Below are 17,445 nucleotides of genomic sequence, written 5' to 3'. Positions count from 1 at the left end.
CACCAGGAGACAAAATTAGGATATAGTTATACAATCCTGAAAGTACACAGCAACCAAATGTTTCGATGTTCCAAGATGAACTGAAAACAAAAATAATGGTTTACTTGTCAAGCACTTCCAAGGAAATGATCACTTATTTCTTTGGTTACACTGAACATGTCACCACCGTTGCTTTACAGGATTGAAGAACAATTGATGCTGAACAGTATACAACATGTTTGGCATTATTGAAATCAGGAAAACCCATCAAAAATACATGTATCAAATTGTTCTTCAGTACAGTAATATCAGCTGGCACATAGCACATCAAACAAGTGATTGTATGACAGTGAAAGACATCAAATTAGTCTCCCCCTGCTTGTGTACCCACTAAATGACTTATTTGTTCTTATATTCAGAATGTGTTGAAACATACCCAAAAGTGTGTGAATTTCAAAGATGAATATTTTGAGAAAAAATACATACCAATGAAATGTTTTTCTTTCATCGTTCTTGTAAAAAAATTGAAAGGCTGCCCTCACGGAACAACAAACTGAAGGCAATGTGACAGTCTGGTCATTTATATATGAAAAAAATCCAGAATGAGCCCTAGTAGTTTAGCAGTAAGGTTGGACATTTCACAAAATATTAAAAGTTATACAACATACTTCTTTTCGTCTTTGCACTTGTATCAACAAATGACACACAACTGTTAAAATTGGCATATTTAAATCTGTACACCACAAGTGGAAGATATTGGTGAGTCCTATCACTGGAGCATGAAGCCATGCATCATAATTTTATATAATTTTATGCACTATTCATAACTGAGGAAGTAGGACCATCTTGTCTGAGGAGCAGTGATGAGGTATGCCATGGCCAACTCAGCCAGCCACAGCTTAATGTCTGTCCACTTCCAACCAGCCACTAATCCTCCCACTGCCATATGATTCTGTACTGCAACTGCAAGGTGATAGCACATACAGGACAGGAAACTGGGTCACAAGATTTTCAAATACCTTTTTTCTTGGCCACCACATCCCAAATGATCATGCAGCCTGGTACCTAGCAAAATAACACCACCTCCCTCAGCCTTTGTAGACAGGGCCACCTCCATATGAAACCTCTGTGCTAAGGCTGGGGAGCTGCTACTTGTCCTCATCAACAAATTCTCAACATGTGGATCTGTTTGTTTCTGACTAATCTAGACCCACCAGCATAGCAAGTCACTGCCTGTGCAGCTGTGAAACTGATTTTCACTACATTCTCCACAAGCAATGAGGGTGTCTGAAAATTGTGTACAACACACTTTAGTAATGGAGTAAGACCAATATCAATCTTAACCTATGGGTGGAGCAGATTGCTGCCATTCTTACTAAATTAGGCCCAGAGTTATTAGAGATTTATACAACCATTGAATATTGCAGATATACGAACATTACAAATGTAAGATATTTCAAGAACCTCCCAGAAATAATAAATATGAAATACATAATTGCTGATGGTCTGGTTTGAACCAGCAACCCACAGTGCGCCAGGAACCAACACTAACTATTACCCCACACTGCATTCACCAGAGCTCATGAAATTGCTCCCTCTCCTGCACAAGCAATGACCACTGTTTCAGAAGTCCGCATTGCAACCAACTACAACACACTGGATCTAGATATTGTAAGTGATCCTTTGTATGGTAGCCCTGGAAGAGCTTTGTGTTCTTATTCTATTGTTACATCCTCTTCACTATGATGATGATCAAAGGTAGGCTCTCCTGTCAAAGCTTCATGATCGATGAGTGGGTCTTCAGTTTTCCTGAACCTCCCATTATTCATCTGCATCCCTGGACTGTAGTAGTGCTTTATACAGAAAACATGGACAAAGTCTCTGCACTTTTGCCTTCTTGATGAAGGATCATAATCCTCGACGCAATAAGTGAAGTCTGACATGCGATGAAGGATAAGATAGAGCCCAAAGTAGCACTTTAGCAACTTTTCCAAAGGTGCCACTTTTTGCACAGGCATAAAAATCCATACAAAAGTCTGATGTGCTGTATTTCACTGGCCATGCATTACAGCACCTTCGATCTTCCTACCAGGAAAATATATTTTTTAAGTGCAGCAATCTATACCATTTCTAATGTCCCTATCAGTTGTTTAGCACCTCCTCTAAATGCTAAATTGGAATCTTTCTTCTTAACTTTTTTTAACTAGCTTCCAGCATTATAAATTTTCTTAAGAATAAAACGCAACATACAAAGGAGGGAGGGTGACAGGACCTTAGCCTATCCCTGATGTTATTCAATCTGCATATTGAGCAAGCAAATGGGAAATGGAGGTGGTCTACTTGTTGCAGTAGACAGGAAACTCAAATACACTGAGACAGAAATTGAAGTCGCATGCAAGATTGTTTGGACAAGACTTGGTATCAGGGTGGATATAAAACGATAGTTGAATCCTTCTATTGGTCACCAGATACATCTCCTGATGTAACTGAAAACTTAGAGAAAACTTGTACACAAGTTACCCTATCATACTGTAATTATCAGTGAAAACTTTAATCGTCCAACAATCAAGTGGAAAAATTACAGTTTTTTTAGTGGTGAGCACCACAAGAAATTCTGTGAAACTTTATTAAATGCCTTCTCTGAAAAAAATCTAGAACAGATGGTTAGGAACCCCACTTATGTCGGAAATATATCAGCTCTAATGGCAACAAATATGCCTGACCTCTATGAAGATGTCCAAATTGAAACTGTGACCATGACACAGTTGTGGCAACAATGATAACCAAAGTACAAAAGGCAACTAAAACAAGCAGAAAGATATATACATGCAGTAAACTATATAAAAAATCAGTAGTGCCATTTGTCAATGAGGAACTTGAAACTTTCAGCACAGTGCAAAAGCATGTACAGGAACTCTGGCTCAAAAAACTTACAATATTAGTTGACAACGCACTGGGTAAATATGTACCCAGTAGAACAGTTCATAACGGTAGGGAACCACCATGGTATAGTCACTGTAAAGAGACTTCTAATAATAATAATAATAATAATAATAATAATAATAATAATAAAAGATTACTACACAATAAATGTAAAACAATGAGTAGGGCTGTAGATAGAGAGATGCTGAATGAAACACATTTGGTTGTCAAGAGAGCAATGTGTTACGCCTTCACTGACTGAAGTAGCAGAATATTGCCAAGTAATCTATCACAGAACCCAAAGAAATTCTGGCTGTATGTAAAGGCCGTTAATGGCACCAAAATTAGTGTCCAATCTCTAGTGAAAGAGACAGGAACTGAAATTGAGGGTAGCAAAGCAAAAGCTGAAAAGCTTATCTCAATTTTCAAATGTTCCTTTACGATGGAAAAACCAAGAGAATTGACCCCACTTAATCCTCACACCACTGAAAAGATGAATGAAATATATATTAGTGTCAATGGTGTTGAGAAACAGCTGAAGTCTATAAAACTGAAAAAAGCTCCTAGTCCTGATGGAATCCCAGTCAGATTCTGTACTGGAATTTGCGACCGAGTTTGTCCCTTTTCTAACTATAATCTATCACTCACAAAAAACCATGCCTATTCTTGGAAAAAGGACCAGTTCAAATCTGTCTACAAGAAGGGTAGTAGAAATGATCCACAAAATTACAGTCCAGCATCCTTGACATCGGTTTGTTGTGAAATCTTAGCACATGTTCTGAGCTCAAAAATAATGAGATATCTTGAACAGAATGACCTCCTCAATGTCAACTAGCATGGATTCCGAAAATATTGATCATGTGAAACTCAACTTGTATTTTTTTCACATGACATAATGAAAGCTTTGGATCAAGGCAATTAGGAAGATGTAGTATTTCCTAATTTTTGAAAAGCATTTGACTCAGTACCGAACCCACGCTTATCATCAAAGGTGCAATCATATGGAGTATCAAGCGGAATTTGTGGCTCAATTGAGGACTTTTTGCGAGGAAGGACACAGCATGTTATCTTGAATGGAGAGTCATTGTCAAAGGTAGAAGTAACTTCGGGTGTGCCCCAGGATGTGTTATGAGACCCTTGCTGTTCATGTATTATATTAATGACCTTGCAGACAATATTAACAATAAAATGAGGCTTTTTACAGATGATGCAGTTATATATAATGAAGCACTATTTGAAAGAAGCTGCATATATGTTCAGTCAGATCTTCATATGATTTAAAAGTGGTGCAGGGATTGGCAACTTGCTCTAAATGTTCAGGAATGTAAAATTTTGCACTTCAAAAAAAAAAAAAAAAAAAAAAAAAAAAAAAAAAAAAAAAAAAAAAAAAATGCATCCCACAACAATACTATCAATGAGTCACTGTTGGAATAAGTGCAAACAGTCTACAAGGTAGATTGCTTACAAATCATTCATGCGACCAGATCTAGAATATTGCTCAAGTGTGTGGGACTCGTACCAGACAGGACTAAAGGGGTTATTGAACCAGTACAGAGAAGGGCAGCATGAGTGGTCACAGGTTTGTTTTATCCGTAGGAAAGTGGCAAAGAGATACTGAAGTAACTGAACTGGAACACACTTAAAGACATGCGTAAACTATCTCGAGAAAGTCTGTTAACAAAGTTTCTAGAACTAGTTTCAAATTATTGCTCTAGGAATATACTACAACCCCCTATGTATCACTCACATAGGGATTGTAAAGATAAGATCAGAATGATTACTGCGCGCACAAAGGTGTTCAAACAATCATTCTTCCCGCGCTCCATACATGAATGAAACAGGGAAAAAACATACTAATTGGTACAATGGGATGAACCCTCTGCCATGCACCTCACGGTGGTTTGCAGAGTATAGATGCAGATGGAAATGTACACTAAAGGAAACTAGAGGAAAATATGAAGAAGAAATTAAAGTTCAAGGAGAAGAAATAAAAACTTTAAAGTTTGCCAGTGACATTTTAATTCTGCCAGAGACAGGAAAGAAGTTGCAAGAGCAGCTGAATGGAAATGACACTGTCTTCAAAAGAGGTTATAAGATAAACATCAACAAACGCACGGGATCAGATTAGAAACTGAAACACTAAGCAAACCAGATGAATTTTACTGTTTGAGCAGTAAAATAAGTGATGATGGCCAAAGTAGAGAGAATATAAAATGTAGACTAGCAACACCAAGAAAAGCGATACTGAAGAAGAGAAGTTTGTTAACATCGAATCATAGATCATTTCTAAAATGAAGCAAACGCAAAAAAAAAATCTGAATCAGCAGTGTTATTCATTCAAAACACAATGAAAGAGATCTGAATAATCTAAAAGCAGTTGCCACTGAAGTAAAATAATTTCTCTTCAATGCAGCTGAAAATGTGGGGACAAGTAATTACACCCATACGAAAGCCATAAATGTTATCCAGACAGATAAACCAAACATACAAATATTACTGTAGTTCTAACATAAAACTCCAAAATAAAATTACTCTATTGAACTCATCAAATTGTGAAAGTCCTCAATTCTACTGGATTTTATAGTGTGCTATGCAAAATTATACAATTTCATGCATACAATGTTTTAAGGACTGAAAAACACTATGGACTTTAAGACACACATTAATTTTTAAGCATTTTTAATAAAATTTTTATTATTAGATTTCAAAGCCAGATTACAAGGAAATTCTTTGCTTACAATACTGGACTGCCCTTAAAATCCCTGAATATCGTCATCTGAACTTCCTACTACTTCCACATTGTCATCATTGTTGTCCTCTTCACATATGAGACTGTCTTCACTGCTGTCAAGAACATTACTTATGCTGCACTTCTAAAGATTTAACAATAAAGTTTTTTTCTCACTATAGATCATGACACTCTTATCCACTGACACACTTGTTTGATTGCAGGTCATTTTAAAGCTCCCTTTCTGTGGATTGATGTTGGATTTCATCCATTGCCCATTTGTCATATTCCTCTCTCATATACATGTTAAATGGTTTATTTATCAACACAACATGAGGTTGCACTCGTGAAGCAAGTCCTCCCAAAATAACAGCATGCTCTCTATTTCTCTGACTCAGTTTCTCTTTCTCAGAATTTTTTATATGACTACTAAACTTATCTGGCACAAGAAGAGAACTTTTCTTCAATAGAGCACTTTTCCTTCCTTCCCACACACTGTTACTCCACAATTTTATACCGGCCTCATCCATCCAACTCTTTGTCATGTACGTGAACAACACCACCTGATGGTATTTCAGAAGGTTTTGACACTTTTACATTTGAAAATGATCATTGGATTAAGTTTAATACCATCAGTACAACATGAAAAAACAACAGCCTAGTGCATTTTTTCATGTCCATTTGTTTTTATAGTTACACTGTTCACGGCGACATTTCTGTTACTCGGTACATCAAATGTCAGAGGAGTTTCATTCACATTGGCTATTTGGCTTAGTTCCACACTGGTTTTCTTTCGATGTTGACTGATAAAGTGATGGATAGATAATATTTTCTCTTCATACTCTTATGGCATTTTGTGAGGTGTTTTGGTTCGCACGCTACCAAGTCCATGACGCTTCATAAACGTGTAGCACCAACCAACTCCACCCTTAAAGTCTGTTAAGTTCCACTGAGCACTAGCTAGCTTAAGTGTGTGTATTTGAATCATTTCTGTATTAATTCCAGTGTCACTTTAATGGTGTCCTCGAATCCATTTCAGTATGTTGTTACCTACTTTCGGCCATTTTGCAATCGGTCTTCTATTTGCACATTTAGTCTTCCTTTTTTATTCTGTTAGCAGAGGGCCGAAATACCGCTCAGCTGCTCTGCTTCCATAGAGTTCTGCATACACTATTATGCATAGCCCATATCATATGAATAACTTATTTTTTTTCCATTACAAAACTAGCTACTAACAAAGGTATTGTATTGTTACCGATAACACTAATCACTTTCAATTCAAGTTCATTTGCACTGTAGACTACAATGACACATCATAGGCGAGAAAATGTTCAGAATTTGTGATGACAGGACAGTAGGAAGGCAGCGTTAGCAAGCTTGTGGGTCCCTGCAATTCAAATTCATCGCATCGGTGCACTGCTGCTGCCAGTTGAATCCAATGTTGCCAGATGGAGAAGGGTTTTTCTGCAGCATTGAATATGTGACCATTTTTAAGACTGGTAGAAATTTTACATCAGACACTGTACATTTTTGTATTAATTTCGAGTATGAGACACCTGAATTTTGGAGGCATTTTTTAGATGGAAAAAATGTGCCTTATATAGTCCGTAAAAAATGGTAATGTTACCTTCTTTAACATTAAATGAAAACTAGTATATTTTCTGATAGATTTTTCTGTAATGTAGCATCTTGTGCACCAAGCAATCCATTGGCATATTGTTTGAAGTATAACATCATTTGTTATGTAGAAGGCATCTGCAATATTTCTGTTAGTGTTTTTCAGCGGCAAGTGTATCTGCCCATTTTGTTTTCAATATGTCATTTAGTACCTTTGTTTGTGCACTAGCCCTTTGATTACATGATTGGTTCATATTTGAATTATCACTTGCACTGGTTATGTGTATAAGCCATAGAGGTGAGGGGGTGGGGGAGACTGTACTGTGGATGTGGCAATCCTCCTAAGCATTATTTTGATGACTTCTGAATATGCAGAATATGGTGAATTGCAAGTTTTTGTTTATTCCTGCCCAAAACTCACTATTACAATGGAGGTTTCATTTGTTTATTCATGGTTGTTTTGAAAATATGTTTCTCAATGCTATCAGCCACAGGTTGTTACTCAGGGCCATGTTGATGGCTTCCTTGATATGTCGGAGCAGTGTCGTGTTGGTTACCAAGATATAATGTAGTATTCACAACACTTAAAAGTTGAAAAAAAAAGCATTAAGGATCCATTCAGTCATTAATTCAGTTGTCATCATGTAGGACCTTTAAGGTTTTGAAATTATTGACTAGTTAAGGGTTCACAGGCAACATTTAATGGCAGAAACTGTATGCAGTGCATTAACAATTAACCAACCTAATAAGATTAAAATGATGAAGACAACAAGTTATGGTTCAAATGGCTCTGAGCACTATGGGACTTAACATCTGAGGTCATCAGTCCCCTAGAACTTAGAACTACTTAAACCTAACTAACCTAAGGACATCACACACACCCATGCCCGAGGCACAATTCGAACCTGCGACCATAGTGGTCGCGCGGTTCCAGACTGAAGCGCCTGGAACCGCTTGGCCACACCAGCTGGCGACAATGAGTTATGCTGATGTCCAGCAGAACTCTCAACATCTCAAGATATCAAGATTAAAATTTGTTACACATTCGATGACATTAAAAGACAATGTGCAGCTTCGTATTTAGATGATAACAATAACAATTTATTACTTCAGTGTCTACCCTTATCAAATATTAATAATAATTTGGTGTACTTTACTCCAAGTTTGACAATACTCAAATTATTGCGAAGCTACAGGAGAGAAGGAATAGTTAAGCCATATTTTCACTTTTAATTATTTTAATGTTTTTGCTATATGCTTAAAACAAAACCAAAACTGTCATGATAAACCTTGCTTTTTCCCATTAAATTATGTGTTTAAAAATATGAATAGGAAAATATGTAACCACAAAGAAATTGTTGACAAAAATGCTTTGCACAATAGCACAAGGTTCTCCATAGTGGAGATACTTGATCCAGGTAGTGCGAATACCTGAGCGGGAAATAACACATGTACACCATTATTTGTTTAGGACTTACACTCTCACGTTAAAACACTATAATATTTTAAAAAGAATTAAGAAACAGGAAGTACTTCAGAAGTAGTTATAAAAGTGAAAGTAGTCACACGGTCATTTTTGATATTGATATTACGAGGCTAGAGAATCATTTCTGTTTTATCTTTGTCAACAACAGTGGCGTCTTCAATTGGAGACTACTTAAACAGTCTGCAGTTCTTCTTACAAACTTACTTTCACTCCTTTCTGGCCTATGCTAATAACATTTCCAACAAACTGCTTATTACTTTACTGCCCTCTAAATTTACCAAAAACCAATCACTGATGCTTGGCTTCCTGTCCACAAGTACTCTTCACTGCCCCTTTGATTACTCTGTGCCATTGAAGGGTTCAAGCTTTTTGTGGAATAATTGTTAGATTCCAGAATGAGATTTTCACTCTGCAGCAGAGTGTGTGCTGATATGAAACTTCTGTAAAGTTTGGAAGGTAGGAGACGAGATACTGGCAGAAGTAAAGCTATGAGTACCGGGGGTAAGTCGTGCTTCGGTAGCTCAGATGGTAGAGCACTTGCCCGCGAAAGGCAAAGGTCCCAAGTTCGAGTCTCGGTCAGGCACACAGTTTCAATTGTTAGATTACATATCAGATGAAGTTTTCATTTTGGTTTTGTGTGGGGCACACTTCACTTTGACTTTTTTCTGTTCATGTGTAGAAAAAAGTTTTTTCATTGTCTTTTCCTGTTTCCCTTTTTTTTCCCTGCTTAATTTGTAGCCTTTCTGGAATAGAAGTCAAACTGACGATTTAGATCTTTCCACAAAGCCTTTCATCAATTGAGGTAAGGCTTTATGGTAAAGTCTCAATTTCTGGCGAAAAAATGTTTCACATCTTGAGGGCTCATCAATGTACAACTTACAGCAACGAAAGGCTTAGGCCTGCCCGCCCACCCACCGGCATCAATTTCCTCAGAATCTTTTTGGTTATTTGAAGAGACCTCAATACTTTCCACAGGGACATGTGAATATCAGTACCCTATCAGTTACATATGAGCTCAGAAATTTATTTATAAGTGAAAGTATTTCAATTCAGGACAAAAATATCACCTAACTTGTAAACCTTTGCAAACATTCACATGCACGAAAGCTAGTGGATAAACCTTAGCTAATAACAAATTATGCAATTAAATTATTTATAATTGCCTAAAGGATTGTAGGAAATGTGGTAGCAGTGGGAACGCATACATAATAAAGGTACACGGAGTGTGGCAGACAAATCGTTATATTATTTTGCTGGACAGAATTACATCATGGTCTACACTGCTCAGAGGTTCAACACCTAATAAACTGTCACAGATACTATTGTTCACTGTACTGAACAGATCAGCAATGTTTACATTGCCTCTGATTGACAAAATAAAGTCGCTTCATCACCACGGGGCACCTCCCTCTGCCCGTCCCCCCCCCCCCCCACCCCGACTGCCACTGTCACAGTACGGAGCACAGGAGAAGGGAAAGCAATGCAAGGAGGTGATGTGCCAGCGTTGTTATGTGGTGGAGTGACGGTCAGAGTGATGCCAGAGATCTTGTAGTCTCTGAGGTGAGCAGGAGGCTGGAGGGCACATCCATAGCAGGAAGTAGCCGGTACCAGTGTGCTGTCGTTGGCAGCAACCTCAGCTGTGGGCATTGAGGGCGGAGTCGCCAATGTTGTTGTTCTATTGTCTGCTGTAGCTAGGTCAAAAGCACAGTAAAACGGGGCAGTTATGATGGGGGAGCCCATGGTATTGAGTTGGGACATCAATTCCACTGTGTCCACATTGGCTTGTATAGGCTAGGTGTGGTAGTAACAATGCGATATTGTGCTGGGTCTGGATCTAACCTTTGTGCTGGGCGAAGATGTCCAGGTTTTCGTCAACAAGTGTCACAGATATATTCTCAGTGACAAAGTCAGAGAGGTGGAGCTGCAGTGTGAAAGGATTCGAAGATGATTGGTCAGATGTAGGGCTAGATGGTGGCTGCGGATTCCATTCTGCAATGGTCCAAGCTACTGTAAATCGTTTGTCTCTGATCATGGTGTCAAATGTGTTTGTGCAGCAATTAATTACTTTGTGAGGGCCTGTATACAGCAGGTACAGCACTGGCCTCACAGTGTCAATGTATAGCATCACATGCAAGTTGGTGGAAGGTCCTTGTGGACAAAGACCCATGACATTGCATGGTGTGATTAGGGGTGGGTGGGGCAGCAGGCAGTATGGCAGTCGTGATGGTGTGGGAGATAGCCTATATGACAAAATCGGTTGGAAGAGATGATGTCCCACTGTACAGGATCTCGGTTAAAGATGCATCAAGGTCTTCCTTATGGACAATGTGGATACCATGCAATATCCAGGGAAGGGCTTCAGTCCATGACTCAGGATGGCACATGAGCACTGTTTTCAATGTGTGGTGCCATCTTTCAACAAGACTGTTCAACTGCAGATGATACACAGTAGTATGGAAACAGCGACAGCCGCAAAGATGACACAGCTCATTGAAGAGAGAGGACTCAAACTGCCTGCCTTGGTTGGTAGTGAGCAACACAGGGCAGCAAAAGGTGTGATCCATGTGTTGATGAAAACTTTGACAACAGTCTTGGTGGATATATCAGCAGTATGTGTGGCCTCAACCACCACGTAAATCTATCAGTCAGTGATGGAATGTAACACTGTCCGTCTGAGGCTGGAAGTGGCCCTATTATGTCCATGTGCACGTGTTGGAATGTCCCCTTGGGGATCAGGAATTTGCCACAGGGTAGGAGGGTGGGAGGACTGAGCGTGGCAGCCTGTTTTACTATGTTCGCATGGGACATGGGATGTACATCCTCGCCCATGTGGCACAGTCTTTCTGGATTTGTGCCCAGATGAAACATTTTGTCACTAAATGTGCAAGATTGTGGCTGAGACTGAAGATTTGTTTACGAAAAGGTTCTAGTAGGACGACTGGTTGGACCCGATCATCACCAAATTAGTTTGGTGAAGCCAGGGAAGATATGTTGTTCAAGTTTGAGGCCTGTGTCGGGGTCATGAGGGAGGTTTTGGAAATCTTGATCCCAGTCTTGCACCTCAGCGATCTGGTCATAACCGAGCCAGGTGAAGGAAGAGGTGATGCATGACAAATAGTTCCCGACAATGTTTTCAGCATCTTTGACGTAGGCTCAGATGTGTTGCGTAATGCATCAGCCAGGGGATGGTGATCTGGGTAAACAGTAAGAGGTCTGCCCTCTACCTCTTCTTGAAAGTAACAGATGGTGTCATAGATGGCGAGTAGCTCACAGTCAAAGAGTGAGCACTTAACTACGTGTCTTAAAGTTTACAAGAGAAAAACTTCGAGGGCTGGGGAACACTGGCTATCTACTGTTGTAACGTGGCACCAATAGCGAAGTCACGGGTGTCCACTGTTATAGTAAGGCTGGCATTGGGAGCCAGATGAGTCAGTGTAGTCACTTGCAGTAAGTCATCCTTGATTTTACCAAAGGTGGATTGCATAAGATGTGTCCACTCGAGGTGGCGTTTTCACAGAATATTCTTCCCGCGCGAACTTTGGTCAGAGGAAGGAGAGTCTCAGCTGCATGTGGGATGTGTCTCCTGTAGAAATATGACGCCTAAAAATCTGCGTAACTCTTGGTAGGTGGAAGGAGGTGGCAAGAGTCTTATCTGATCAGTCTTCTCTGGTGTTGGGCAAATGCCTGAGGCATCTACATGCTGGCTGACTAATGTCATGTGGCTTGCCATAACCGACATTTGTGATCATTAATGACGAACCCATGGGCAGCTAGTCTGTCAAGGACTTGTGGTACAAGGTATACAACTTTGCTTCCACTGTTTCTGCACCCAACGTTTAGGGCTTTAGTGAAATAAATTGGTTACACATGTATCATTCAAAGTATTTTCCATCGCTGGCCACTACTTTCTCCCATGTTTTGGGCAATGTACGAATCCCACATCGAAATATTGTTCATCTTTTGAAGCCATCCACGAATTGATCCAATTTGTGACTTCTTCATGAGATTGGAAGTGTTTGTCAGCCAGGCTATGCACCGTTGATCTAAACAGGTGATAGTCAGAGGGAGCAATGTCTGGAGAATATGGTGGGTGGGGTAGGACTTCCCATTTTAATGTTTCCAAGTATGTTTTGACCTCTTCTGCAACATGGGGTTGAGTATTGTCGTGCTGCAAAATCATTTTATCCTGCCTCTCGCTGTATTGTGGCCATTTGTCTTTTAATGGTCTGCCCAAACACATCAATTGTATTCAATAACAAGCACCTGTGATTGTTTCACTTGGTTTTAACACATAGTACACACGTCGAGCTGGTCCCACCAAATGCAGAGCATGATCTCGGAGCCGTAAATATTCAGTTTGGCCGTCGACGTGGAAGCATGGCCAGGATATCCCCATGACTTTTTGCATTTAGAGTTCTCATAATGAACCCATTTTTCGTCCCTGGTCACAATGTGCTGCAGAAATCCCCTCCGTTTTTGCCTCTGAAGCAACTGTTCACAAACACACAAATGCGTTCAACGTCTCTTGGTTTCAGCTCACACTAGACCCAATTCCTTTTTTCTGAATCACGCCCATAGCCTTGAGACGTTTTGAAGTATGGCTTGCTGTGTCACTCCCACTAAACGTGCCAATTCTTCTTAAGTTTGACGCGAGACTTCACTAAGCAATGTCTCCAATTCTGCGTCTTGGAAAACATTGTCTCTTCCACCACTATGCCAGTCTACAACGTTAAAATAACTGTTCTTGAACCGTTGAAACCACTCATGACACGGTCTTTCACTAATAGTGTCCTTACCATATATACTTGAGAGCATTTGATGAAACTCGGCCACTGTTTTCTTCATAATGAAACATAACAGTAACACCTCCCACAAATGACAAGAATTAGGCTCGTAAACTGACATTTTCAAACAAGAATAACTTTATGATGCAAACACAAATCAACTAATATTTGAATGAGATTATGTTGACCAAGGTCCAAGCTAACTGCCTGACACCTATGATTTGTTTCTTTCGCCACCTATCAGCAAATGGCGGAAGCAAAGTTGTACAACTTGTACGTGAGCCTCTTGCTCTTCCACTGACAGTGAGAATATAAGGACATCATCTATGTAGGCATGAAAGAATGGTACTCTGAACAAAACTTTGTCAATAAAACATTGCCACTTTTGCGCAATATTTTCAAATCCATAAGGCATATACAAACACTCAGTCCAAAAAGTGTAGTGATCACTGTCTTCGGTATGTCTTCTTCCACCATGGGAATCTGGAGGTACTGTTTTACAGACAATAACGCTGAATATTTTGGCGCTGGTTAACATTTGAATGAAGTCTTGTACATTACGGACTGGATAACTGTCTATAATAGTTCGATCATTGGGCCTTCAGTAGTTGCCACACAGGCACCACGATTTGTCTTTCTTTAAAACGAGCTTTCTAGGGGATGTCCAGGGACTGTCTGACTGGCAGACAATGCTTGCCTCCTTTAATTTGCTCATGGCTGCCTTCGCCCCTCTGTTTGTGGGTGCGGAGGCATCAAGGTCTATGATGGACAGGCAGGAGGAGTGTAGTGTTTATAAGATGAACAGTACCATTGTGAAGAGCACAAACTGCATGTGCCCTCATAGTATAGCGCACACCTGTAGCCGGAAAATGCCGCATTGTAGAGCAGGGTCAATGGGCAGAGCAGGGCAATGCTGCATTGTCGGCAATACACTGCCAAAGATCCACAATTTTGCATCTCATGATGTCATTTGCAATGAGTCGTGAAAAAAAGTTGGACACTAGAGAGCAAAGTTTGCTGAAGAGCATTGAGCGCTTGAGGAGGAAGTCCAGTGGTGTATCTCAATTTGATGAAGAGGTGGACAACCAATTATTGGTTGCTGACCATCACAGTGTAATAACAAACCACGGATGAGGTCAGAAAGCATATGATCGTGACACAGAAAGTCAACTCCCAGGACCAGCTCAACCGTTTTGGCGACAAGGAGAGGTCCAGTGCACGACTCTCTGCTTCTAAGTCCAAAGTGATTGAGGCAGTGCCAGCAACTGCAATGACAGTGTTGATTGTGGCAAATAATCGGAGCAATGATGGTGAGGAAATAGGTTTGCATCAGATGGTTGTAAACAAATAAGCACAAGGTGTCGGGGGAGGGGGGCAGGCCGCAGTGGGGGGGAAGGGGGGGGGGTGCGTGAGGTGGCAGAACTTTGCAGGCTGACTAAGGCATCTCGTGGTTGTACAGCTGCCAGGTGTTACTACAACAGGGAGCTATGGTTGTTTGGGTAAGCACAAGGCGCTCTGCAACTGCTACCCTCCTGAACAAATCTGCTATGGAACCAACAGTATCACTTAGACATCGAAGGGGCAGTGGTGGGCAGCATTGTTCTCTGAAGTGGCATCTGTTAAACAGTGCAGTGCCTTAGGGAGGGGGTGGATGTGAGCATATTCGCTGTGTCATTCAGCAATTGATGTCCATCAGCAGCAAACAGTGTGGCAATGGGAGGGGGTCCAGGCTGGACTGACCAGAGTTGGCTGACCTCACACATGTTGTAGCTATATGGAGCAGAGGCAGTGATGGCAGCCAGCAGCAAGTAGGGAAGCTCGGGCCGGCTCGGCGGTAGTCAGTCAGCCTCGGTCGCATTGTAGCCAAGCGGGGCAATGGCCTTGCTGAGTTCAAAGTAGCTGTTGATGAGAGTACAAGGCTAAAAAGTTCCTACAAGAGTAGGAACTCGATTCACGAGGTGAAGTGTGGCATCAAGGGGGTCATCCTCATGCAACAGCATTGCAGTCTGGAGGTTTGCGGGAAGTTTCAATAACCACAATGTCCAGAACATGCCAGGCATCAGTATTGGATCAATCTGCACCTACAGGCATTGCCAGAGTGAGGATTGTGGGTTGTCTCCAAGAGTTTCTTTCTGCATAACTATGTATAGCTGCTATTCTGGGGAGTACGAGAGGCACTGGAGCAGCATAGCCTTAGTTGTCCCATATTTGTTGTGAGTGGGTGCTGCCAGAAATAGGTCACTGATTATGTCTGTGTCATCCCCAAGTTGGCTCAGTAAGATCATAAATCTTGTGTCGTCATTGACAATCCCACGGGCGGACATCTAACACTCGCTTAGAGTGAACCATACTGCCGGTAGGTCGGTATGGCATGACGTCAGTTTAAAATGAGGCCGGGTGGTATGGAGACTCTCCGTGGGTTGTACATGCAAGACCAACCCAAGCACGCCATTGACTGATGCAGCCGTGACATCAGACATTGGTCGGAGCGATTAATGCTGCAAAAGTTCAAGCCTGCAAAGCATGTTTGCACTGTACACTAAATGCACCCAAGACCCAAGGTGTGTGACGCTGGTTAGGTTATGCACGGTATGCAGAGCAGGAAGTGCGACTGGAATGAGCGTGACATCACTGTTCAATGCACTGAGACCACTTTTGAGCAGAACGAACGTTGCAGAAATAGTTGTCACATAAAATTCAGACAATGTGGTGGGACTGGCCATCATAATTTAGAGTCCATACATTGGAGCAGTAGAGAAGACAGTGGCAGTATTATTTGACAAAGTCCATTGTCAATGCGTTGGAAATGCACCATTAAGAGCATCCGTACAGCAATGTGGCTGGAGAATATCACTTGAAAAGTTGTGGAAAGATCCAGAAGTCTGCGGATAGGCACAGGAGCCATAATAGAGGAAAATCTAGGAACATGTAAGATAACAGCTGCAGAATAAACAGAGTGCCATTGTTTGTTGTTCCCCTTGCCATTTTTTTCTATCTAAAACACTGCCTGAAGTTCCTCTAGTCCAGGTCAAACATTACATTGTACATTGTCACACAGTATGGGTGTATCACATCGTGGCTAAATATCCTTGGTGCCATCGCTGATGTGGAGAGATGTGCAGTGAACAATGGCAGCATTGTTTAATATTCAACCAGCATGGCAGATTTGCACAATATCACGGCACAGTGCTGTAAACGGGGACACCAATACAGGAAGTGCAGTACCAGTGGGAGAGGTTAAGTAACAATGGTACACATGGTGTGGCAGACAAGTCCTAAATTAATTTTGCTGGACAGAATTACATCGTGGTCTACACTGGTCAGAGGTTTGACACCTAAAGTGTCACAGATATTATTGTTCAATCTACTGCACAGAGCAGCGATGTTCATTTTGTCAGTCAGAGGCGACACACAGTCCCTATGTTGCTACAGGATTTTACAAACGTGTTTAGGCCCACAAAATGTACCCTTGAATGTAATTTTGGCATAGGGATAGTTGAGCCACAGCTCAACTATCTCCATCCTGAGAGTCACAAGAGTCACTTTCACCATTTAATTCCAAGTGTTTCTTTCTAGGTTATGTAAGCAAACCGCTACAGAACAAAAATAAGATTCCAACTGCAAGTCTTTCCTTCTCATCCTCTCCCGTAAATCTCCCAGGATTCTGAATGACTTTTCTAAACTGTAACTCGTTCCCTAAACTTCTTTAGTCCTTTGCCTTCACCCGTCTTCCTTCCCCTTCAACTCTTCTGCCAGCAGAAGGAGCCACTGGCTCCAAATGCTTGTGAAAGTTAAATCCTTTTGTGTGTCTCTTCCCCTACTGCCACTTGGCGAGTAGATTTTTTTCTGTCCATTTACATTATATTATAATTAACTGATTATTTTCATTGTTGAATATTTATGCAGCTTTTTTCAGATAGTAGATAACT

The 17,445-nt window shown here is 40.8% G+C and overlaps 1 protein-coding gene across 1 annotated transcript in view; it reads right to left on the bottom strand.

Annotated features, from left to right (window-relative positions):
- LOC126187478 (actin-related protein 6) overlaps positions 1-17,445 on the bottom strand; it is a 92,732-nt gene that overhangs the window by 58,225 nt on the left and 17,062 nt on the right. The gene's annotated exons all lie outside the window — the stretch shown is intronic.

Source organism: Schistocerca cancellata, chromosome 5 (assembly GCF_023864275.1).
Source record: "Schistocerca cancellata isolate TAMUIC-IGC-003103 chromosome 5, iqSchCanc2.1, whole genome shotgun sequence".
In the NCBI taxonomy this organism is placed as follows: domain Eukaryota; kingdom Metazoa; phylum Arthropoda; class Insecta; order Orthoptera; family Acrididae; genus Schistocerca; species Schistocerca cancellata.
This window is presented reverse-complemented; position numbering and strand designations above follow the sequence as displayed.